Source organism: Poeciliopsis prolifica, unplaced genomic scaffold (assembly GCF_027474105.1).
Source record: "Poeciliopsis prolifica strain line A6 unplaced genomic scaffold, Auburn_PproV2 SCAFFOLD048, whole genome shotgun sequence".
NCBI lineage: Eukaryota > Metazoa > Chordata > Actinopteri > Cyprinodontiformes > Poeciliidae > Poeciliopsis > Poeciliopsis prolifica.
This window is the reverse complement of record NW_026562423.1, coordinates 1,363,147-1,369,957: the sequence shown is the minus strand read 5'-3', so window position 1 is coordinate 1,369,957 and position 6,811 is coordinate 1,363,147.

The following is a 6,811-nucleotide window of genomic DNA, read 5'->3' as shown; positions in this document are numbered from 1 at the left end:
TTACAGTATTCATGGAGTCAGCAGTTCACTGGAATGAAATATCTATAGGCACGCATACGCACATGTATATTTAAGTTTGCATGTATGTATGTCTGCATAACAGTATGTGCTTGTGATTTTACATATAGCTCACCAAAAAGGCACATCATTAAAGATAAATCAGTTTTGACAACTGAAGCATCTAGATTTTACTCTCTCGTATGTGAAATATTAACTAATCTCGTAAATTATATTTGCTCTCTCAACTTAAATAAGTTCTGAATTTCCAAAGGGACGACTTTTGTTCTGTGCTTCATACATCATTTCCACTGTTTTAACATGAGCTCAGTGTCTTTGCATTTCAAAATATCAGTTTGAATAAATCACTTGGTTCACTATATCCTACTTTGAAGAATCTACGAAGGAACAATACCTCACAGCTTTTATAAGATTTGATTTTATGCGGTCTGGCGGCATCTCGAGCGCTGTGTTGGTAGGAGGTCGTTTGCTGAGTAGGAGGTTGGTGGTCAGTCTGGCGTTTCCCCACAGCGTTTTGAATGCTTTGGCCAGTTTGCTGAACTGAAAATGTGGCAATCAAGAGGATCGTAGATGTGTGAGGAAAAAGCAAGAAAACCATATCTAATGAGGGAGTGCGGTTTGTTAACAGGACCATAAATCCGCACCATTTGCATCAGCATACGAATTTTTCCCCACCCTGTTGGTAAATTATATGTCCATCCCCTGGTTTCCTGTGATGTTGGTGGGTTGAAGGCATCCTCCGGCGGTCAAGAGGCTGGATACGCCCAACACAAGTCAGCAGCCCATCAAAGGGACAGCACAGAGACACAAGATGTGAATACTTTCTGCATGTCTGCTCTTCATCTGAGATTTCAACTAATTTCATCATTGGATCATTTCGTTAATACTCTTCTGATCTGCTCTTAATAAATCGGACGCCTGTATTTGTTTATTTCGCTTTCGTTACCTCCTCCCCAACACCAACGTTAATAGATTTTTCACCGCTTGATGTGGTTTCGTCCTGACAGTCAGATAATGGTGCATGTGTTTATGATTTGGGGGGAGTTTTTTCTAACTGTTGGTGGAAGATGGTTGGGACGCTGACAGGCCCAACTGTGGGAAACATCGCAGGTGTCGTTGCTGGGGTGGAAGGTGAGGGAGGGGGCGCAATGATGTCAAAAGTCTTTATGATGATGAGCGATACGGATTCTGTGTCGATGCGCCCTGAACGCAGAGAAAGCCAACCAGGTGGTGCCCAGTCGTTTGTTGCCGTCAGGGTGGTCTTATGATCCGAAATCAATCCTCATTACTGTTAATCACATGCACACATGGACAATCAGCCAGTTTAATCACGCTGCACATGTGTTACATTAACATTTTCTATCGCAGCTGGCATGAAAATTATGCAACAAAACTTGTCTACATATCTGCTTCGCTCAGTTGTTATTGGTGTCGACAGCTTACATAACTCCCGAGCCTTTGATTCGTCATGTGTCACAAATATGAGCGATATAAAAACCACAACGTCAGCAAATGTGTACGAAAGGAAAAACTTGATCAAAGTCGTTGAAACTTCTAAACCGTATTGGCAAAATAATTGCGTTACCTCTCCTTACAGACGATTTAATGTGCAAAATAAAACACTTGAATTACATATAATAATTTGTGAGCTCCCTAGCTATAACAGCTTCCACTCTTCTGGGAAGGTTTAGAAGTGAGTTTACGTTATTATTTTTCTAACCATTTTTGAGGTCAGACACTGATGTTGGACAAGAAGGCCTGGTTTGTAGTTTTGAAATAGCAACTAGATGTTCGGCTCTTTTCATAGCTCTGTAGCCTATGACTCTGTATGATAGATCCTTTTGTATTCACTGTCCTCTATTTGAGAAGTCATTGACTTGCTTAATTTTATGTATTTGTTTGGCTAGGAAAGTGGGCATTCTTACTTTTGTGTAGTATTTTAATCAAACGTTTCACTTCTGTTACTGCGGAGCCACTGAGAGTGAGAGCTGAGCAGAAAAAGGGTTAAAAAAAGAGAGGAGCCAAAGTTGTCTTTTCATATGAAGAGTCAGGATTTTGTACATCCCAGAGAAGATCTTTTACATTAAACCTAAGTTTTTTATGTCTTTATTGGCCTTTCAATGAACAATGCAATAATTTTAGAGCAGAAAGGTGCCATCCCCCAAACAGATCATAAAAGTTTGAAGTACAAATTTTCAACTAACTGTGAAGAACTGTCGCATCCCATTATGCAGTCAGGCAAAGTGTGGTTCTCCTGCCTACTGCTAAACCCAGATTCACCCTCTGGTTTGCCAGACAGAGTAGCATGATTCATCACTCTAAAGAACACTCCTCAGTAGCCCAGTGCTGGCATAATAGCTTGCTGGAATTCACCAGTCCCCATGTCTGGATGCTGAACATTATAGACACCTGTGGCCTTAAACAGAGTCCCTGATTTCAGAAATTAGTTGGACTGATCTGTTAGCAATAAAGAGGAGTCACAGCCAACACATTTCATTAATGTTGTATTAACACTTAGCAATGTTGGAAAGTTCACTAAACATGAAAGAGAAGGAGTGTGTATCCATGTACTGGAGCAAAAAATAAATAACAAGTGGAAGTCTGGAGATATTTTGTTGACAACTAAACAAACTCAACTTTAAGCTGCGCAGCTGGAAAAACCCTACAGAAACCAAAGCTCAGCGGCCGTCGCTGTGCATAAACACAGGTGTTTTCACTTGTCCGATTAAACAGCCTTGCACAGATGGAGATACGGTGTTGGATGTACGCAGCTGCAGAGGAGGAATCTACAACCAGAAAGGCATCTTGTGCTCATGGGTAAAATGCGTTCTGAAAAAAGTGCTGTGTTCAGAGTGCCCAGGTAAATACAAAAGTCGTCTATATTGTCAAATTTTGCATGTTGTACTGGGATGCAGGAATTTCCATTTTTGAAATAAAGCAAATTTGCTGTAACCTGTTCAGCCTTCCTGCTATCTGCGAAGTCTCTCGCTCTCTATTTCCTGTGCAAATAATCAGCAGCTTTGGTGTTAAAAACCTACGACAAGTGACAAGGCTTTAGATGTTCATAAGAAAACAAAGCATACATAAAAATGACATTTTTGGGATTTAAGTTGTTCTTAGACAGTCGAAGTTTACAAAGGTTTTAGCCCTTATGGACAAGCTAGTATCTGGTACTAGCTACTGGCTAGTACACTACTTGTTCTAGTACAAGCTTTTCTGGCCAGCATCAGATAAGCTTGTCTGGTATTAGCTTTATCTGCTATTATGGCTAATGGACACAGCAATACATGTATCTACTGAGGTAAATCTTATAACATTTTAACAGACTCCTACTTCTAAAATCCTTAACTCCACTTTTTTTCCACGACTTTCGAGTCATCATCCAATGGTAGACCCCAAACCAGTGTTGGCAGCGTTTAGATCAATCATTGTGGATTTTGCCACTAAATGTTTGAAGTCTGTGAAGTGGGGCTGTTTAAACAAGCCACAGAATGACCCACGCTCAATATGCTGTGGTGCCATTATCAATAAAAGTAACAGCATTGGCATTAATCACAAAACGTTGCCATCTTTGAGTCACGTGTAACAAGAAATGGGTCATAGCTTCTCAAATTCTACCAGATACAGTTTTTCCAAGCTCTCTCTGGCTGTGATTGACAGACCGTCTCTTCTGCGCACCTTCTTCCGACTCAACGTGCCCCGTTGTTCCTTCTCCTTCTTTGAGCGCTTCGCCCACGTGTTTATTGGGTTTGCTCATGTGGACGTTTGCAGATGCATGTGTGCATATTTCCAGCAACTCTCCCTCCAGGAATGCATCACGACTCTTGAAGAAGGGATATTAGTACTGACCACAAGCCCTCTTTCCCCTCTGCTTCCATTTGGTGTCGCATTAAATATTAAACTTTTTAATTTGATTCAATTCCCGACGACAAACACCCCAGATTGAGTCCAGATGCCGGCGAGCGGAGGGCCCACCCCGGGGCCTGGTCGGTGCGTGGGGTTTGGATACTCTTCGGCTTGGTTCAGGAGTGGGAATGGAGAAACAGATCTGGGCTGGGTCTGAGAGTGGAGTTCCAGTTTAATGTGAGAGGTGGGAGTGGTGCTGGTGGTTGGGCAGAGGAAAGGGTTGCCCTTTGGAAATTAAACCGACAATAAAGTTTCTAATCACTTTATGTTGTACCAGTGCCCTGGCAAAGCACAGCGTGGCCATGAAAGAACAGTGGCTTACGGAGATCACTGAGGGTTTACTGAGATTTCAAAACACAATTTGTGAGAAGCAGACATGAAAAAGGAAAGAAAGCTGCAGTTTCATTGCGAATGTGTGTAAATCTTCATGTCTTATTCAGCCATGACACTAGCACTGTCAGCCATCAGAGGAGACGTCGGTGTCTTATTCAGGTAATGGAGCAACAAACTCCTTATACTTGGGAGAGGGCGTATGTGCGGCATTTTGGGGAAATTGTAGTCAGTGATTTTGCAGAAGCGTTAAGGACTGAGCATGTTGGAATGACATACAGCTTTTTATGAACTGTGTGATGCTGTGAGAGTTTTGGTGGAGCCAGCTACACATTGTCGAAAAAACAAAAAAACATAATTTCCCTACCACTTCCTGTCGTCTTTGTTGTAGTTTCTGGCAGTAGTAGCATCTTGATCCTGTGACTCGTGTGATGCAGAAACAAGTGTTTCCATTGCAGTTTTGTGAAATACAATTATTAATTTGATACGTACATCCTAACACAGCAACGTTTTATTGGAAAATGTGAGTTTTTTATTTTAAATTGGTTTCACATGATATCACTTCTGTTTTAATTTATCCATCTTTTAATTTATGGAAATGTCGTCTGTGTTTGGTAAGTACTCTACAGTCCATGTCATATACATTGTGTTTTTGGACAGAAAATTATACTTACTCTACTTCTACCAGTTTGTTCAAATTAAATCCTCCACATAAATTGTTAGCCATATTAAATTTTGACCTTATATTTGCCAGTCTAACATACAATCTTGATTCACAGCTTAAATAGTATTTTCCGTTCTTATTGTTAACTTTTTTAATGTGTTTATAGGTTTTGGCTTACAGCCATAACAACCAATGAAGTAGGCATTGGCACAATGATATCATTTCTAGTAATCCTAATCCTGATGAGAATATATTGCATAAAAAGTAAATTAAATATTTAATACATTCCTTCCTTTTATTTGCCCCATTTATGAAAAAACATGCTGAAAATGCTAATCTTTGAATTACACTTGAAACAGACTCAGAATGTAGGCACAGTAGTGTTGAGATAGACCAGATATTCTCCTTCACAGACCTGCTGGAGCAATTGTCTGCCTGTGTGTTGAGCATGTTATAGGCTGTAAAGGTCTATCTGGTCGAGCTGGTGCCCAGTGTAGCTCAGACTCTGCCAATGTTGAGACAGGAGACGTCGGTATCTGGCTTGGGAATCTCAGGGTCTCATGTTTGCTAATGTTCTGTTAGCGTCTTTAAGTCGTGTCTTTGGATTGCCCCATCTGGTTTATGAGTTAGCTTTCACCTCTGGCAGAGGAGTTCAAATATGTTGGTGTCCTGTAAGAAAGACTTTAGCAGGTATTTCTCTGGGAAGTGCCTAAAGGAAAAGCATTCACTTTACCTATCTGTCTACATTACCATGCTTACCTGAGGCTACAAGATACGGATCATGAATAGTATTTGCATCAGGAAAGTTCTTTGGTCTGCTGATTTTGTACAGACCAAAAGCAGATTTTATTTTATGACTTGGTATAGTTTGCATTCAAATTGTGTTTTTTAGTTTTGTGTTTTTTTAGCCTTGAGGGTGACAATCACTGACAGAAAAGACAGAGGACCCAAAGTGGGGGAGGGTGTCATAACAAAGCCCAGACCTGGAATAAGCAAAGTTTGGAAGTTCTGTTTTTCTCCACTTTTTTGTGCATATTTACGTTGCAATAGCATTTTAAATGTCAAGAATTACTCAGACAATGCAGGTTTTACGATGTGATATAAATTTTGGGAGGGCATTGGCAAATTCGGCTGCAAGTGGATCTCAGTCCTGTTATTTAGATTTGCTTGAGTGTAGTCACACCTCCACAACAGGACCAGATCAACGGGACAAACAAACTGGTATCGTATAAATTGTACCAAATGTGTTGGTTATGAATAAACTCTAAAACATGAAGCAAAAAGCTGAAATGGCTACAATCTGCCTTGCAAAATAGATTGTGGATCTCAGAGTTTGGACAGATGATCCAGATGTTTCCTTGAAACCTCCCTTCAGAGGTCTACCAGACAGGGAGGCCACACTACAGCTGACCCAGAATACCCTGGAGAGAATATATGTCAGGTCCACCTTGAAAACATCTTTCGATCGTCCACTGAGTTTACTTGGTGTAATAAATCAAAATCCTTTATGATAAAGCCAGTCCTCAAGATGACACTTTTTGAGAATAACACGGGAGAAGAACTCCATTGACCTTTGAAAGCTGCTGAAACTCTGTAAGATGTGAAATGCTCACTGCTGATGTAATTGTTGCTTTTGCAACACCAAGGACCTTAGGTCATTCATGTTAACGTGAATCTACCAATTTTAATTTTAATTTTTTTTTTTAATGCTTTTGGCAAAATGCTTTTGTCCCTTTGGAATATTTCATCCATCATTTTTTGATTGGTGCTGTCAGTAGTCCCATCGTCCTTGTTTGGGAGCTTGGCTCAGGCAAACACTCTTAAGATGAACGAATTTCTCTACGTAGGCTGCAGCTCTGTGGGGACGTTTCACTGAAACCCATCTACAGATTT